The sequence below is a fragment of the Oncorhynchus nerka genome, linkage group LG20 (assembly GCF_034236695.1).
Source record: "Oncorhynchus nerka isolate Pitt River linkage group LG20, Oner_Uvic_2.0, whole genome shotgun sequence".
NCBI lineage: Eukaryota > Metazoa > Chordata > Actinopteri > Salmoniformes > Salmonidae > Oncorhynchus > Oncorhynchus nerka.
The window spans coordinates 90377946-90397541 of NC_088415.1; positions in this window are offsets into that span (position 1 = coordinate 90377946).

Below are 19596 nucleotides of genomic sequence, written 5' to 3' on the forward strand. Positions count from 1 at the left end.
AAGGTGTAATGAATGGCACTACAACACAGGCTTAAAGGTGTCATGAATGGTACTACAACACAGGCTTAAAGGTGTCATGAATGGTACTACAACACAGGCTTAAAGGTATAATGAATGGTACTACAACACAGGCTTAAAGGTGTAATGAATGGTACTACAACACAGGCTTAAAGGTGTAATGAATGGTACTACAACACAGGCTTAAAGGTCTAATGATGGTTTCACAAAAGTGTTATGAGCCCCTACAAATAAAGTGTTACCAAAAGAACCACTAATTCTGAAACAATTCATTTGATTCTCCAACTTGGAGATTACATGTGAGATATATCCTTAACATTATATATACTTCTGAGTTTTGTAGTTTCTTGGTTCTTGGTATCAAATCAACACTTCTTTTTTTCAAGTCAATCATTTTACAGCTTTTAATATCTATGGTATATGTTCTGTCAAACATCTACAATCAATGGTTGTGTAAAAGTTATTTCAAATTGGTTCAGATGAATTAATGTGTTATTCTGATTATTTCAGATGCAGCGTCTCATTCCATCCCCCTACGAGCAAAATGAATATGTCACAACGTTCTCCCAACTTATTAGCAACAATGTGACAATGTCCTGTATTAATAAAGTCACTGTTGGAAACATCATAGGGGGCGTTGCAGGAGACACATGATGAGTAGGCAAACAATCTTTTAATTTCTTAGGCTATGCTATTCTCATCTCAGCAGTCGAGGCTTATTGTTTAAAGCCTTTGAAGTGATTGAGTATCGGCCAACTCTTCCAAACAGCTGCCACAACATATTTTCTAGACACGTTTGTGGGTAGAGAGAGTCTTCTTACAATGAAGGTTATTAAAAAGGAGTTCATGACATTAAAGGTATTTTAATGGGCAGGTGTGTAGATATCTTACATGATATTTAACCACTTGTCATTGTATCTGCAGGACATGTTTCTCTTAGATCCACAGTTGGGTATAAGCTTTGCTTAGAATCAGTTTAACAAGTCCTCAACTTAACCATTAAGGTGGAAATTACAAAGCAGATCTTAGATCATTTGATTAGCTGAATCAGCTGTGATAGAGCTGACACACCTGATTGGTTTGAATCAATACTATGAGGAGTTGATTCGCTGAATCAGCTGTGATAGAGCTGACACTCCTGATTGGTTTGAAACAAGACTATGAGGAGTTGATTCGCTGAATCAGCTGTTATAGAGCTGACACTCCTGATTGGTTTGAAACAAGACTATGAGGAGTTGATTCGCTGAATCAGCTGTTATAGAGCTGACACTCCTGATTGGTTTGAAACAAGACTATGAGGAGTTGATTCGCTGAATCAGCTGTTATAGAGCTGCTGTGGAACAAAAGTCTGTACACCTTGCTGCTGCCCAGAACCGTGATGGTAACATCATAAGGACATCAACGATATCCCAGAGTGTCAAACCCTGATGCTATTGTTAACCACCAGCTGTCCAGAACCTTTTGCCAAACCCTGATGCTGTTGTTAAATGCCAGCTGACAATAACTGTGCAAAAAATTCTGAGCTTGTTTTCCAGGCAACATATCTCAGTGTTAAATCTTTTACAGTAGCCAATGTCAGCAATGTGAGGACAGGGTCGACATACATTTTCAAAATATTGCGCTGTCCTACACCGGATTCTGTGTACCACATAGGTTGTCGGAGCTTTACTTTAACAGCAAGTCTATGAAAGGATGACATGTCTAATTTAAAAAAATTTGCTTAAAAGTATAAAGAAATTCATATTTGTTTACGCCCAACTGGTGCACTCAGTTGTGATTGAGCTGGGGTTGAACAAATGGTGCAGCTGGCCCCAGAACACTGTTGCAACAGCTGCGTATCCTGTACATACGACTAACACAACTTGAAACGTGAAACTGTTTCTCTCCATCCACAGTAACATCAAATGTCCGGATAGACAGAGAAGGGTAGATGCAGGGTAGATGCAGGGTAGATGGTGAAGAGATATGGGTTGACGGATGACCCCATTGTTATCGAGAAGGACCCTCCCAAAGCTACACCACAGGACAGAACTGTCAGGCAAAAGGCCCAGGACAACCGACTAATACCCAGCTACACCACAGGAGAGGACTCTCAGATATACACAACAACTGCTGTAGCTACTAACATCCTGAACCCCCAGCCAAACGTAAAACATTTATAGTATTCACTCATGCCTGTTGGCGATGGATTGATTTCCGACTGAGACACTTATACAAAGAGTTACAATAATACAGACATGAGGAAATAAAAGCATTTACATGTTTCCCCAGATCAGTGACTGAGACAAAAGTCTTGACTTTAGTTATATTTCTTAGATTATAAAATCAAGATTGACTAACCTTCTTTACATGCAACTCAAGTTTTACGTCAGGGTCAAATAAGACACCAAGGTTTCCGGACGTATGCTTTACATTGGTGGGGAAAGTTCTAAGGTTATCTACAATCGGACTCCCTTCAAGGTGGGGAACAAATAAAACAACCTCAGATTTCTTATCATTGAGCTGGAGAAAACTGTCAGACATCTAACATTTGATGTCAGCAAGACACCAGTGAAGGGTAGCTACACTAGCTTGGTCACTGGTGAAGGGTAGCTATGCTAGCTTGGTCAATGGTGAAGGGTAGCTATGCTAGCTTGGTCACTGGTGAAGGGTAGCTACACTAGCTTGGTCAATGGTGAAGGGTAGCTACGCTAGCTTGGTTAATGATGAAGGGTAGCTACACTGGCTTGGTCAATGGTGAAGGGTAACTACGCTAGCTTGGTTAATGATGAAGGGTAGCTACGCTAGCTTGGTCAATGGTGAAGGGTAGCAATGCTAGCTTGGTCAATTATAAATGGTAGCTATGCTAGCTTGGTCAATGGTGAAGGGTTTATTTATTTTTTATTTATTTCACCTTTATTTAACCAGGTAAGCAAGTTGAGAACAAGTTCTCATTTACAATTGCGACCTGGCCAAGATAAAGCAAAGCAGTTCGACACATACAACGACACAGAGTTACACATGGAGTAAAACAAACATACAGTCAATAATACAGTAAAAAAAAAAAAAAAAAAAAAAAACAAGTCTATATACAATGTGAGCAAATTAGGTGAGAAGGGAGGTAAAGGCAAAAAAGGCCATGGTGGCAAAGTAAATACAATATAGCAAGTAAAACACTGGAATGGTAGTATTGCAATGGAAGAATGTGCAAAGTAGAAATAAAAATAATGGGGTGCAAAGGAGCAAAATAAATAAATAAATTAAATACAGTTGGGAAAGAGGTAGTTGTTTGGGCTAAATTATAGGTGGGCTATGTACAGGTGCAGTAATCTGTAAGATGCTCTGACAGTTGGTGCTTAAAGCTAGTGAGGGAGATAAGTGTTTCAATTTAAGAGATTTTTTGTAGTTCGTTCCAGTCATTGGCAGCAGAGAACTGGAAGGAGAGGCGGCCAAAGAAAGAATTGGTTTTGGGGGTGACTAGAGAGATATACCTGCTGGAGCGTGTGCTACAGGTGGGAGATGCTATGGTGACCAGCGAGCTGAGATAAGGGGGACTTTACCTAGCAGGGTCTTGTAGATGACATGGAGCCAGTGGGTTTGGCGACGAGTATGAAGCGAGGGCCAGCCAACGAGAGCGTACAGGTCGCAATGGTGGGTAGTATATGGGGCTTTGGTGACAAAACGGATAGCACTGTGATAGACTGCATCCAATTTGTTGAGTAGGGTATTGGAGGCTATTTTGTAAATGACATCGCCAAAGTCGAGGATTGGTAGGATGGTCAATTTTACAAGGGTATGTTTGGCAGCATGAGTGAAGGATGCTTTGTTGCGAAATAGGAAGCCAATTCTAGATTTAACTTTGGATTGGAGATGTTTGATATGGGTCTGGAAGGAGAGTTTACAGTCTAACCAGACACCTAAGTATTTGTAGTTGTCCACGTATTCTAAGTCAGAGCCGTCCAGAGTAGTGATGTTGGACAGGCGGGTAGGTGCAGGTAGCGATCGGTTGAAGAGCATGCATTTAGTTTTACTTGTATTTAAGAGCAATTGGAGGCCACGGAAGGAGAGTTGTATGGCATTGAAGCTTGCCTGGAGGGTTGTTAACACAGTGTCCAAAGAAGGGCCGGAAGTATACAGAATGGTGTCGTCTGTGTAGAGGTGGATCAGAGACTCACCAGCAGCAAGAGCGACCTCATTGATGTATACAGAGAAGAGAGTCGGTCCAAGAATTGAACCCTGTGGCACCCCCATAGAGACTGCCAGAGGTCCGGACAGCAGACCCTCCGATTTGACACACTGAACTCTATCAGAGAAGTAGTTGGTGAACCAGGCGAGGCAATCATTTGAGAAACCAAGGCTGTCGAGTCTGCCGATGAGGATGTGGTGGTTGACAGAGTCGAAAGCCTTGGCCAGATCAATGAATACGGCTGCACAGTAATGTTTCTTATCGATGGCGGTTAAGATATCGTTTAGGACCTTGAGCGTGGCTGAGGTGCACCCATGACCAGCTCTGAAACCAGATTGCATAGCAGAAAGGTATGGTGAGATTCGAAATGGTCGGTAATCTGTTTGTTGACTTGGCTTTCGAAGACCTTAGAAAGGCATGGTAGGATAGATATAGGTCTGTAGCAGTTTGGGTCAAGAGTGTCCCCCCTTTGAAGAGGGGGATGACCGCAGCTGCTTTCCAATCTTTGGGAATCTCAGATGACACGAAAGAGAGGTTGAACAGGCTAGTAATAGGGGTGGCAACAATTTCGGCAGATAATTTTAGAAAGAAAGGGTCCAGATTGTCTAGCCCGGCTGATTTGTAGGGGTCCAGATTTTTCAGCTCTTTCAGAACTTCAGCTGAATGGATTTGGGAGAAGGAGAAATGGGGAAGGCTTGGGCGAGTTGCTGTTGGGGGTGCAGTGCTGTTGACCGGGGTAGGAGTTGCCAGGTGGAAAGCATGGCCAGCCGTAGAAAAATGCTTATTGAAATTCTCAATTATGGTGGATTTATCAGTGGTGACAGTGTTTCCTATCTTCAGTGCAGTGGGCAGCTGGGAGGAGGTGTTCTTATTCTCCATGGACTTTACAGTGTCCCAGAACTTTTTAGAGTTAGTGTTGCAGGAAGCAAATTTCTGCTTGAAAAAGCTAGCCTTGGCTTTTCTAACTGCCTGTGTATAACGGTTTCTAGCTTCCCTGAACAGCTGCATATCACGGGGGCTGTTCGATGCTAATGCAGAACGCCATAGGATGTTTTTGTGTTGGTTAAGGGCAGTCAGGTCTGGGGAGAACCAAGGGCTATATCTGTTCCTGGTTCTAATTTTCTTGAATGGGGCATGTTTATTTAACATTGTTAGGAAGGCATTTAAAAAAATATCCAGGCATCCTCTACTGACGGGATGAGATCAATATCCTTCCAGGACACCCCGGCCAGGTCGATTAGAAAGGCCTGCTCGCTGAAGTGTTTCAGGGAGCGTTTTACAGTGATGAGTGGAGGTCGTTTGACCGCTGACCCATTACGGATGCAGGCAATGAGGCAGTGATCGCTGAGATCTTGGTTGAAGACAGCAGAGGTGTATTTAGAGGGGAAGTTGGTTAGGATGATATCTATGAGGGTGCCCGTGTTTAAGGCTTTGGGGGTACCTGGTAGGTTCATTGATAATTTGTGTGAGATTGAGGGCATCAAGTTTAGATTGTAGGATGGCTGGGGTGTTAAGCATGTTCCAGTTTAGGTCGCCTAGCAGCACGAGCTCTGAAGATAGATGGGGGGCAATCAGTTCACATATGGTGTCCAGAGCACAGCTGGGAGCAGAGGGTGGTCTATAGCAGGCGGCAACGGTGAGAGACTTGTTTTTAGAGAGGTGGATTTTTAAAAGTAGAAGTTCAAATTGTTTGGGTACAGACCTGGATAGTAGGACAGAACTCTGCAGGCTATCTTTGCAGTAGATTGCAACACCGCCCCCTTTAGCAGTTCTATCTTGTCTGAAAATGTTGTAGTTTGGAATTAAAATTTCTGAATTTTTGGTGGTCTTCCTAAGCCAGGATTCAGACACAGCTAGAACATCCGGGTTGGCAGAGTGTGCTAAAGCAGTGAAAAGAACAAACTTAGGGAGGAGGCTTCTAATGTTAACATGCATGAAACCAAGGCTATTACGGTTACAGAAGTCATCAAAGAGAGCGCCTGGGGAATAGGAGTGGAGCTAGGCACTGCAGGGCCTGGATTCACCTCTACATCGCCAGAGGAACATAGGAGGAGAAGAATAAGGGTACGGCTAAAAGCAATAAGAATTGGTCGTCTAGAACGTCTGGAACAGAGAGTAAAAGGAGGTTTCTGGGGGCGATAAAATAGCATCAAGGTATAATGTACAGACAAAGGTATGGTAGGATGTGAGTACAGTGGAGGTAAACCTAGGTATTGAGTGATGAAGAGAGAGATATTGTCTCTAGAAACATCATTGAAACCAGGAGATGTCATTGCATGTGTGGGTGGTGGAACTAATAAGTTGGATAAGGTATAGTGAGCAGGACTAGAGGCTCTACAGTGAAATAAGCCAATAAACACTAACCAGAACAGCAATGGACAAGACATATTGACATTAAGGAGAGGCATCCTTAGTCGAGTGATCAAAAGGGTCCAGGGAGTGGAGAGGTTGGTTTGGGGGTCACGGCGATTTAGACAGCTAGCCAGGACATCGGTAGCAAGCTAGCATAGGATGGAGGTCTGTTGTTAGCCACCTCTTGCGTTCCGTCAGTGGAGTTCCGTGTTGTAGAGGGGATTAGTCCAAATCACACAACAACAAAAAAATAAAAACAATAGATATAGTTATAGAGGCCCAAGAAGAAACATAGTAATAATAAAAATAAATAAATTGTCCGATTGTCTATTCTGAGAGCATCCGGTAAGACAGCTAACGGTTAGCAGGCCGCAGATGGGCATTCAGGTAACGTCGCGACGGAGGAGCCAGCCGGATCTCCTTCGGGTAGATAACGTCGGCAGTCCAGTTGTGAAGGCCCGGAGGGGCTCCGTGTAGGCAGTAAAACGGGTCCGGATAGGTGACTGCAGCCCAGGAGTGATTGACGGAGCTCAGGAGTGGTTGACGGAGCTCGCTAGCTCCGGAGTAATTGATGTTTGCTCCGGAATCGACGAAAGCAGATAGACACACGGATAGCAGCCAGCTAGCTGTGAGATCCGGGAGTGAATGTCCAGAGAGCAGTTGAAATCCAGGGACATGGAGAGAAAAATCGGTCCGGTATGTTCCGTTCGAGCCGCGCTGCGCCGTACAAAACTGGCGATAGATTTTCGAGTTAAAGGATAGCTAATGACCACAAACCGTGGTTAGCTGAATTTGCCAGTAAAGAAGCTAACTAGCTTCTGATTAGCTTCTGGCTAGCTTCTTGGAGTTTCTGGCTAGCTTCTGGCTAGCTTCTTGAGGATTGCAGATTTGATTGCAGATTTGAGGTAAATAATACGTATTTATACATATCAATTGGTGAGGCAGGTTGCAGGAGAGTGTATTGAAGATGAGTTGATGGAAAATAAAAATAAAATGTATGTGAAAAAAAAGTTGTAAATATATATATATACACGACACGACAAGACGAGGACAAAAGACGTCTGAACTGCTATGCCATCTTGGAAAGAGGTGGGTAACTACACTAGCCTGGTCACTGGTGAAGGGTAGCTGCGCTAGCTTGGTCACTGGTGAAGGGTAGCTACGCTAGCTTGGTCACTAGGTCTGATTGGTAAATAGAGCTGTGTGTCATTTGCATAGCAGAGAAACTGAATGTTATGATTGCAGATGATGTCACCAAAGGAAAACATATATACGATAAAAAAATAATGGTGCCCAGATTTGACCCCTGAGATACACCATAGTGAATAGGTTCTGGGGACGATCCTGAAACACCAATGCTCACTGAGAAACGCCTGCCACAAAAATATGACCTGAACCAGTTCAATGCAGTGCAGGAGATTCCCACCCACCTCTCCAGCCGGTCAACAAAAATGTTAGAATCAAAAGTATCCAAAATAACTCGAATATTGAATTCACCAGTTCCGGTAGCCAACAGAAGATCATTACGGACTTTTAATGAAGCAGTTTCTCTGTTGTGTAATGATCGGAAACCCAACTGAATTTTTTGGAATAAGTTGTTAATGCTCAAATGAGCCAGCAATTGCTTGAAAATAACTTACAGGAGAGGTTAGACAAAACATTTATAAAGTGGTCTGGAACGGAGCCAGAGGTCAGTGAACTATTTTTATTAGCCAATGTTGGGGTCAACAGTAGGCATAACGCCTTGTAGTAGTCTTGTAGGGACCATGTCCAAGAGCCAGGAGGAGGTCTTCATGTCAGCAACAGTATCAGGGAGGAAGTGGAAGCAGTAGCAGTATACCGTAATAGAAAATGACTCAAGTAAAAGTGAAAGTCACCCAGTAAAATACTACTTGAATAAAAGTATTTTGTTTTAAATATCCTTAAGTATTAAAAGTAAATGTAGTTACAAAAATGTATTAAAGTATCAAAAGTAAAAGTAAAAGTATGAAAAATGTCTAATTATAACAAACAAACCAGTAGGCACAATATTTTTAAAGTTACGGATAGCCAGGGGTACACTCCAACACTCAGACATCATTTACAAACGAAGCATTTGTGTTTAGTGAGTCCGTCAGATCAGAGGCAGTAGGGATGATGAGGGATGTCCTCTTGACAAGTGCAATGATGTATAGTACTTAAGTACAAATACTATAAAGTACTTCTTAAGTATTTTTTGGGAGGTATCTGTACTTTACTTTATTATTTATACTTTGGACAACTTTTACTTTTACTTCACTACATTCCTAAAGAAAATATTGTACTTTTTACTCCATACATTTTCCTGACAACCCAAAGTACTTGTTACATTTTGAATGCTTAGCAGAACAGGGAAATGGCAAAATTCACGCACTTATCAAGCGAAAACGTGGTCATCCCTACCGCCTCTGGTCTGGTGGACTCAATAAACACAAATGCGTCTTTTGTAAATAATGTCTGAGTGTTGGAGTGTGACCCTGGCTATTAGTACTTTTTAAAAACAAGAAAATGGCGTCGTCTGCTTTGCTTAATATAAGGAATTTGAAATTATTTTTGAGTATATAAGTATATTTTAGCAATTACATGTACTTTTTATACTTAAGTATTTTTAAAACCAAATACTTTTAAACGTTTACTCAAATACTATTTTACTGAGTGACTTTCATCTTTCACTTGAGTAACTTTTTATTAAGGTATTTATACTTTTACTCAATTATGACAATATTGGGTACTTTTCCCACTGCTGGATAGGTGTGTGAATTAGACCATGTTCTGTCCTGCTAAGCATTCAACATGTAGCGAGTAATTTTGGATGTCAAGGGAAAATGTACGGAGTAAAAAGTCATTTTCTTTAGGAAAGTAGTGAAGTAACAGTTGTCAAAAATACGAATAGTAAAGTGAAGTGCAGATACCTCAAAAACTACTGAAGTAGAATTTGAAAGTATTTTGAATTAAGTACTATACACCACTGCCATTACAAGACTGTATACTATAGACCGTGTAAAGTCATCCTACCATTAGAGGACTGGATACTACAGACCAGCTAATGTCATCCTACCATTAGAGGACTGGATACTACAGACCAGCTAAAGTCATCCTACCATTAGAGGACTGGATACTACAGACCAGCTAAAGTCATCCTACCATTAGAGGCCTGGATACTACAGACCAGCTAAAGTCATCCTACCATTAGAGGACTGGATACTACAGACCAGCTAAAGTCATCCTACCATTAGAGGACTGGATACTACAGACCAGCTAAAGTCATCCTACCATTAGAGGACTGGATACTACAGACCAGCTAAAGTCATCCTACCATTAGAGGACTGGATACTACAGACCAGCTAAAGTCATCCTACCATTAGAGGACTGGATACTACAGACCAGCTAAAGTCATCCTACCATTAGAGGACTGGATACTACAGACCAGCTAAAGTCATCCTACCATTAGAGGACTGGATACTACAGACCAGATAAAGTCATCCTACCATTAGAGGACTGGATACTACAGACCAGCTAAAGTCATCCTACCATTAGAGGACTGGATACTACAGACCAGCTAAAATCATCCTACCATTAGAGGACTGGATACTATAGACCGTGTAAAGTCATCCTACCATTAGAGGACTGGATACTATAGACCAGCTAAAGCCATCCTACCATTAGAGGACTGGATACTACAGACCAGCTAAAGTCATCCTACCATTAGAGGACTGGATACTACAGACCAGCTAAAGTCATCCTACCATTAGAGGACTGGATACTACAGACCAGCTAACGTCATCCTACCATTAGAGGACTGGATACTACAGACCAGCTAAAGTCATCCTACCATTAGAGGACTGGATACTACAGACCAGCTAAAGTCATCCTACCATTAGAGGACTGGATACTATAGACCAGCTAAAGTCATCCTACCATTAGAGGCCTGGATACTACAGACCAGCTAAAGTGATCCTACCATTAGAGAACTGGATACTACAGACCAGCTAAAGTCATCCTACCATTAGAGGACTGGATACTACAGACCAGCTAAAGTCATCCTACCATTAGAGAACTGGATACTACAGACCAGCTAAAGTCATCCTACCATTAGAGGACTGGATACTACAGACCAGCTAAAGTCATCCTACCATTAGAGGACTGGATACTACAGACCAGCTAAAGTCATCCTACCATTAGAGGACTGGATACTACAGACCAGCTAAAGTCACCCTACCATTACAAGACTGTATACTATACACCAGCTAAAGTCATCCTACCATTACAAGACTGTATACTGAACACCAGCTAAAGTCATCCTACCATTACAAGACTGTATAGTATACACCAGCTAAAGGTATCCTACCATTAGAAGACTGTATAATATACACCAACTAAAGTCACCCTACCATTACAAGACTGTATACTGTACACCAGCTAAAGCCATCCTACCATTACAAGACTGTATAGTATACACCAACTAAAGTCATCCTACCATTACAAGACTCTGTGTGAATATTTACCATGTATAGTATACACCAGCTAAAGTCATCCTACCATTACAGGACTCTGTGTGAATATTTACCATGTATAGTATACACCAACTAAAGTCATCCTACAATTAGAAGACTGTATAATATACACCAGCTAAAGTCATCCTACCATTACGAGACTCTGTGTGAATATTTACCATGTATAGTATACACCAGCTAAAGTCATCCTACCATGTATAGTAAGAGTTTCAACGCATGTCTCATATGACTCACCGCTGGGTACCCTCACCGCTGGCCCTCACCGCTGGGTACCCTCACCGCTGGGTACCCTCACCGCTGGGTACCCTCACTTGAGACAAGATGAGCTGTCATCTTGTTACATGGGAATATTCTACCCATCTAACTAGCAACCGTAAGCAGTACGAACTCAGTTCCCCTGGAGACCCATTGCCGGGTGCTGTAGCTGAAACTAAATGACGAATCATCTGGTGGGTCTATATTAAAAATATCTCCTCATCTAACAAGCAACCTTAAGCAATATGACCCAGCCCAACCACCTGTTGATATATGCAATGTACCTATATCAAGTAGACAGCAAAGATGGCAACATGTCGGCTATTCACCACGGCTGACGCAGTCATGCACTAGTTAGCTTAATGAGGCATGGTACAGCCATGTAAACTCCATTTAGGAGCTCTCTATAGACCAGCTAAGTTAATTATATTACATGACTGAGTACTAGGCCTATGTGTGAATACTAACTATATGTAGCATCAGCTAGCATCAGCAGCCATACGTATTACTAATGCGACGCACCGCCCTCCAAGAGGCAAGATGGGCCGTCATCTTGGTACATGGGTATATTCTTCCTATCTAACTTGGAAACCGTAAGGTGTATGAACACGCCTGCGATGAACCTAGCCAACCACCTGCCATATAGCTGCATCACCGGCTGGCTAAGCTAAGGCAGGATGAGCTGTCATTTTGGTATATGAGGCTATTCTACCTATGCAACATAGCTACTGGGACACAGGGCTGACACAATCATGATCATATAGCAATACTGCAGGAACTCATGTAGTTTCCACAATCTCACAATCAATCAAATGTAACATTATAGCAGCAGAGGATCGTGGGCCCGCGATCTTGAGGATGAAGCCGGGACCGATTTGAGAAGTTGTAGCAGTGCCAATGCAAAATTGGGCAGGCCACAGCTCATCGCTAGCCCGCAATGCTGACATAGAAACCAGAGCAATGATGAGTTCCAGTGTCTTGTCATTGGGTGCCAGCATCTACAGTATGTTGAACAGAGGTTTGCCTGGTGTCGCCAGCACTCAGAATTCAGGTAGCATAACATGAAAGAGAGGACAAGGCAGGGTTAGTTCTGCTGATGACGACTGATGTTGCTAATTATTTCACCTAAGCGTGCCTGAAAAAAATATTGGACACTGACAGAGCAAACTGGTACAGAACTGTCTGTGAGTCAGTAACATAACCTCTCCTTCTGGCTGTCTGTGAGTCAGTAACAGAACCTCTCCTCCTGGCTGTCTGTGAGTCAGAGACAGAACCTCTCCTCCTGGCTGTCTGTGAGTCAGAGACAGAACCTCTCCTCCTGGCTGTCTGTGAGTCAGAGACAGAACCTCTCCTCCTGGCTGTATGTGAGTCAGAGACAGAACCTCTCCTCCTGGCTGTCTGTGAGTCAGAGACAGAACCTCTCCTCCTGGCTGTCTGTGAGTCAGAGACAGAACCTCTCCTCCTGGCTGTCTGTGAGATAGAGACATAACCTAAATGTTACTCTCAATTATCCCAACAAATGTATTTATCAACTTGCCTTCCACTGTCCTCAGACTATAAATTAAAAAATGATGATACATTTATTATGGCATTCATCAAAACTAGACACTTTATTTATTTTATTTTTTTATTTCACCTTTATTTAACCAGGTAGGCTAGTTGAGAACACCTTTATTTAACCAGGTAGGCTAGTTGAGAACACCTTTATTTAACCAGGTAGGCTAGTTGAGAACACCTTTATTTAACCAGGTAGGCTAGTTGAGAACACCTTTATTTAACCAGGTAGGCTAGTTGAGAACACCTTTATTTAACCAGGTAGGCTAGTTGAGAACACCTTTATTTAACCAGGTAGGCTAGTTGAGAACTCCTTTATTTAACCAGGTAGGCTAGTTGAGAACACCTTTATTTAACCAGGTAGGCTAGTTGAGAACACCTTTATTTAACCAGGTAGGCTAGTTGAGAACACCTTTATTTAACCAGGTAGGCTAGTTGAGAACACCTTTATTTAACCAGGTAGGCTAGTTGAGAACACCTTTATTTAACCAGGTAGGCTAGTTGAGAACTCCTTTATTTAACCAGGTAGGCTAGTTGAGAACACCTTTATTTAACCAGGTAGGCTAGTTGAGAACACCTTTATTTAACCAGGTAGGCTAGTTGAGAACACCTTTATTTAACCAGGTAGGCTAGTTGAGAACAAGTTCTCATTTGCAACTGCGACCTGGCCAAGATAAAGCATAGCAGTGTGAACAGACAACACAGAGTTACACATGGAGTAAACAATTAACAAGTCAATAACACAGTAGAAAAAAAAGGGGAGTCTATATACATTGTGTGCAAAAGGCATGAGGAGGTAAGCGAAAAGTAAAAATTTTGCAGATTAACACTGGAGTGATAAATGATCAGATGGTCATGTACAGGTAGAGATATTGGTGTGCAAAAGAGCAGAAAAGTAAATAAAAACAGTATGGGGATGAGGTAGGTATAAATCGGTGGGCTATTTACCGATAGACTATGTACAGCTGCAGCGATTGGTTAGCTGCTTAGATAGCAGATGTGTGAAGTTGGTGAGGGAGATAAAAGTCTCCAACTTCAGCGATTTTTGCAATTCGTTCCAGTCACAGGCAGCAGAGAACTGGAACGAAAGGCGGCCAAATGAGGTGTTGGCTTTAGGGATGATCAGTGAGATGCACCTGCTGGAGCGCGTGCTACGGATGGGTGTTGCCATCGTGACCAGTGAACTGAGATAAGGCGGAGCTTTACCTAGCATGGTCTTGTAGATGACCTGGAGCCAGTGGGTCTGGCGATGAATATGTAGCGAGGGCCAGCCGACTAGAGCATACAAGTCGCAGTGGTGGGTGGTATAAGGTGCTTTAGTGACAAAACGGATGGCACTGTGATAAACTGCATCCAGTTTGCTGAGTAGAGTGTTGGAAGCAATTTTGTAGATGACATCGCCGAAGTCGAGGATCGGTAGGATAGTCAGTTTTATTAGGGTAAGTTTGGCGGCGTGAGTGAAGGAGGCTTTGTTTCGTAACAGAAAGCCGACTCTTGATTTGATTTTCTATTGGAGATGTTTGATATGAGTCTGGAAGGAGAGTTTACAGTCTAGCCAGACACCTAGGTACTTATAGATGTCCACATATTCAAGGTCGGAACCACCCAGGGTGGTGATGCTGGTCAGGCGTGCGGGTGCAGGCAGCGAACCGTTGAAAAGCATGCATTTGGTTTTACTAGCGTTTAAGAGCAGTTGGAGGCCACGGAAGGAGTGTTGTATGGCATTGAAGCTCTTTTGGAGGTTAGATAGCACAGTGTCCAAGGACGGGCCGGAAGTATATAGAATGGTGTCGTCTGCGTAGAGGTGGATCAGGGAGTCGCCCGCAGCAAGAGCAACATCATTGATATATACAGAGAAAAGAGTCGGCCCGAGAATTGAACCCTGTGGCACCCCCATAGAGACTGCCAGAGGACCGGACAGCATGCCCTCCGATTTGAAACACTGAACTTTGTCTGCAAAGTAATTGGTGAACCAGGCAAGGCAGTCATCTGAAAAACCGAGGCTACTGAGTCTGCCGATAAGAATATGGTGATTGACAGAGTCGAAAGCCTTGGCAAGGTCGATGAAGACGGCTGCACAGTACTGTCTCCTATCGATGGCGGTTATGATATCGTTTAGTACCTTGAGCGTGGCTGAGGTGCACCCGTGACCGGCTCGGAAACCAGATTGCACAGCGGAGAAGGTGTGGTGGGATTCGAGATGGTCAGTGACCTGTTTGTTGACTTAGCTTTCGAAGACCTTAGATAGGCAGGGCAGGATGGATATAGGTCTGTAACAGTTTGGGTCCAGGGTGTCTCCCCCTTTGAAGAGGGGGATGACTGCAGCAGCTTTCCAATCCTTGGGGATCTCAGACGATATGAAAGAGAGGTTGAACAGGCTGGTAATAGGGGTTGTGACAATGGCGGCGGATAGTTTCAGAAATAGAGGGTCCAGATTGTCAAGCCCAGCTGATTTGTAGGGGTCCAGGTTTTGCAGCTCTTTCAGAACATCTGCTATCTGGATTTGGGTAAAGGAGAACCTGGAGAGGCTTGGGCGAGTAGCTGTGGGGGGGGAGTAGCCAGGCGGAAGGCATGGCCAGACGTTGAGAAATGCTTGTTGAAGTTTTCGATAATCATGAATTTATCGATGGTGACCGTGTTACCTAGCCTCAGTGCAGTGGGCAGCTGGGAGGAGGTGCTCTTATTCTCCATGGACTTCACAGTGTCCCAGAACATTTTGAAGTTGGAGCTAAAGGATGCAAACTTCTGCCTGAAGAAGCTGGCCTTAGCTTTCCTGACTGACTGTGTGTATTGGTTCCTGACTTCCCTGAACAGTTGCATATCGCGGGGACTATTCGATGCTATTGCAGTCCGCCACAGGATGTTTTTGTGCTGGTTTCGAGGGCAGTCAGGTCTGGAGTGAACCAAGGGCTATATCTGTTCTTGGTTCTGCATTTTTTGAACGGAGCATGCTTATCTAAAATGGTGAGGAAGTTACTTTTAAAGAATGACCAGGCATCCTCAACTGACGGGATGAGGTCAATGTCCTTCCAGGATACCCGGGCCAGGTCAATTAGAAAGGCCTGCTCACAGAAGTGTTTTAGGGAGCGTTTGACAGTGATGAGGGGTGGTCGTTTGACTGCGGCTCTGTAGCGGATACAGGCAATGAGGCAGTGATCGCTGAGATCCTGGTTGAAGACAGCGGAGGTGTATTTGGAGGGCCAGTTGGTCAGAATGACGTCTATGAGGGTGCCCTTGTTTACAGATTTAGGGTTGTACCTGGTGGGTTCCTTGATGATTTGTGTTAGATTGAGGGCATCAAGCTTAGATTGTAGGACTGCCGGGGTGTTAAGCACACGGTGGAATTATGCTGTCAGCGCTAACTTGAAACAAGCTCCTATAATGACAACATTAGTCTATACCAGTTTACCTATAATGACAACATTAGTCTATACCAGTTTACCTATAATGACAACATTAGTCTATACCAGTTTACCTATAATGGCAACATTAGTCTACACCAGTTTACCTATAATGACAACATTAGTCTATACCAGTTTACCTATAATGGCAACATTAGTCTACACCAGTTTACCTATAATGGCAACATTATGTCAGTTTGGGACTATAAGGTTCTATCTGCAAAAAAGATGATTCTGAGATAATTGGCTTTAATAGTTCGGAACCATGATTGGTTTGAATGGTGTTTTTATTTGGGTATTTATTTGGGTATTTGGGGTAAGAATATTGACCAGAACAAGGCTATTACTAAAAAATGCAGAAAGAACCTTATTGTCCCAAGCTTTCAATTAGTCTACACCTGTTTAAGACCAAGATAAAAGCATTTCACGTATTCAGTAATGTTACACGTATATAGGGGGCTTCAAGTTGCAATGAGCCCAGCCTGTAGATCTTTGCCAGCAAGTATTAAATCAAAATGGTCTGATCTCAGATCTCCACTATGCCACAAACATAGTGGAGACTTTAGACATTTATGAGACAGCTAAACATAGAATCGAGTGAGGCAGGAAGAGTTGGCTTCAAGGCCAAGCAGACAGTTGTAGTTCAAATAACACATGGTGTTTGAAGTTTTTTTTTTTTTTAGGTCATGTCACTTTACAATGTGTGTGTGAGAACCATCCTTCGAATAACTATTTTTGGTTGCAGGTAGAACCATATTGGGATCCATCTAGAAGCCTTCTCGGAGCGGGTTCCACATGGAACCCAAAAGGTTCATACCTGGAATAAAAAAGAGTTACAGTATCTCTTGACAAAATGATGAAAATAATCATGGCCTCTAAACCTTCAAGCTGCATACTGGAACCTATTCCAACTAAACCACTGAAAGAGCTGCTTCCTGTGCTTGGCCCTCCTATGTTGAACATAATAAACGGCTCTCTATCCACCGGATGTGTACCAAACTCACTAAAAGTGGCAGTTATAAAGCCTCTCTTGAAAAAGCCAAACCCTGACCCAGAAAATATAAAAACTATCGGCCTCTATTGAATCTTCCATTCCTCTCAAAAAATTTAGAAAAATCTGTTGCGCAGAAACTCACGGCCTTCCTTAAGACAAACAATGTATACAAAATGCTTCAGTCTGGTTTTAGACCCCATCATAGCACTGAGACTGCACTTGTGAAGGTGGTAAATTACCTTTTAATGGCGTCAGACCGAGGCTCTGCATCTGTCCTCGTGCTCCTAGACCTTCGTGCTGCGTTTGATACCATCGATCACCACATTCTTTTAGAGAGATTGGAAACCCAAATTGGGCTACACAGACAAGTTCTGGCCTGGTTTAGATCTTATCTGTCGGAAAGATATCAGTTTGTCTCTGTGAATAGTTTGTCACCTGACAAATCAACTGTAAATGTCGGTGTTCCTCAAGGTTCCGTTTTAGGACCACTATTGTTTTCACTATATATTTTACCTCTTGGGGATGTCATTCGAAAACCTAATGTTAACTTTCACTGCTATGCGGATGACACACAGCTGTACATTTCAATGAAACATGGTGAAGGCACCAAAATTGCCCTCCCTAGAAGCCTGTGTTTCAGACGTAAGGAAGTGGATGGCTGCAAACGTTCTACTTTTAAACTCGGACAAAATGCTTGCTCTAGGACCCAAGAAACAAAGAGATCTTCTGTTGAATCTGACAATTAATCTTGATGGTTGTACAGTCGTCTCAAATAAAACTGTGAAGGACCTCGGCGTTACTCTGGACCCTGATCTCTCTTTTGACTAACATATCAAGACTGTTTCAAGGACAGCTTTTCTCCATCTACGTAACATTGCAAAAATCTGAAACTTTCTGTCCAAATATGATGCAGAAAAATTAATCCATGCTTTTGTTACTTCTTGGTTAGACTACTGCAATGCTCTACTTTCCGGCTACCTGGATAAAGCACTAAATAAACTTCAGTTAGTGCTAAATACGACTGCTAGAATCCTGACTAGAACCAAAAAACTTGATCCTATTACTCCAGCGCTAGCCTCCCTACACTGGCTTCCTGTTAAGGCAAGGGCTGATTTCAAGGTTTTACTGCTAACCTACAAAGGATTACATGGGCTTGCTCCTACCTATCTCTCTGATTTGGTCCTGCCGTACATACCTACACGTACGCTACGGTCACTAGACGCAGGCCTCCTAATTGTCCCTAGAATTTCTAAGCAAACAGCTGGAGGCAGGGCTTTCTCCTATATAGCTCAATTTTTATGGAATGGTCTGCCTACCCATGTGAGAGATGCAGACTCGGTCTCAACCTCTAAGGCTTTACTGAAGACTCATCTCTTCAGTGGGTCATATGATTGAGTGCAGTCTGGCCCAGGAGTGTGAAGGTGAACGGAAAGGCTCTGGAGCAACAAACCGCCCTTGCTGTCTCTGCCTGGCCGGTTCCCCTCTCTCCACTGGGATTCTCTGCCTCTAACCCTATTACAGGGGCTGAGTCACTGGCTTACTGGCGCTCTTCCATGCCGTCCCTAGGAGCGGTGCGTCACTTGAGTGTGTTGAATCACTGACGTGATCTTCCTGTCTGGGTTGGCACCCCCCCTTGTGTTGTGCCGTGGCGGAGATCTTTGTGGGCTATACTCGGCCTTGTCTCAGGATGGTAAGTTGGTGATTGAAGATATCCCTCTAGTGGTGTGGGGGCTGTGCTTTGGCAAAGTGGGTGGGGTTATATCCTGCCTGTTTGGCCCTATCCGGGGATCGGATGGGACCACAGTGTCTCCTGACCCCTCCTGTCTCAGCCTCCAGTATTTATGCTGTAGAAGTTTATGTGTCTGGGGGCTAGGGTCAGTCTGTTATATCTGGAGTCCTTCTCCTGTCTTATCCGGTGTCCTGTGTGAATTTAAGTATGCTCTCTCTAATTCTCTCTTTCTCTCGTTTTTTCTTTCTCTCTCTCTGAGAACCTGAGCCCTAGGACCATGCCTCAGGACCCACCTGGCATGATGAACTCCTTGCTGTCCCCAGTCCACCTGGCTGTGCTGCTGCTCCAGTTTCAACTGTTCTTCCTGCGGCTATGGAACCCTGACCTGTTCACCGGACATGCTACCTGTCCCAGACATGCTGTTTTCAACTCTCTAGAGACAGCAGGAGTGGTAGAGATACTCTTAATCATCGGCTATGAAAAGCCAACTGACATTTACTCCTTAGGTGCTGACTTGCTGCACCCTCAACAACTACTGTGATTATTATTATTTGACCATGCTGGTAATTTATGAACATTTGAACATCTTGGCCATG